The sequence below is a fragment of the Borostomias antarcticus genome, assembly GCF_949987555.1.
Source record: "Borostomias antarcticus genome assembly, chromosome: 6".
NCBI lineage: Eukaryota > Metazoa > Chordata > Actinopteri > Stomiiformes > Stomiidae > Borostomias > Borostomias antarcticus.
Window position 1 is genome coordinate 32,104,799 of NC_140239.1, and position 636 is coordinate 32,105,434.

Sequence of the window (636 nt, forward strand, 5' to 3'; positions counted from 1 at the left end):
GAATCTTTTCAAATGATGTGATAGTTGACTCAGAGTATGGGATCGGGCCAGGCCAGAGCTTTCCTCAGTGACGGAGGAACCAGCTGTTGAACATTACATTTGCACTCTTCTTTCATATAGAAACCTTCCTTAAATCATGTTCTAGCATGAATGATTTGAGGGGAACATTTGAATATAATTAACAAGAGGACATGATCTAGGATTGGATGCGTTTTGACCATTGTGTTCTCTCTCCTCGCTTTCTCACGTTCTCTCTCATCTACTGTTGCAACTTCAGAAGAGGAATTATTCATTCTGAGCTCATCCCTCTGAATCCTTCTGAGACGTAGCCGAGCGGATAAACGTGTGAGGGAGCCGGCGGGTTCGCGTGTGTAATCTCTGTTTACGGAGTCTAATCTATCTGAGGACTCACTTCTGATTCAGCTCTGCTCCCATCTCGTCTCACGCTAGTGCGTTTGGCAGATTCTCCACAGGAAACAGAAAAACATGTCTGTCTGGGCTCATAATCGCAACGCCGCTGAATGTCATTAACAGGCTGCTCTCCCCTCACGCGTTCATCATGAAGATGAGGCAACGTCCATGTCGGCCATGGAGCTCATCTATCCAGGAAAACGCTCCAAAGTGTATTAACTTCTC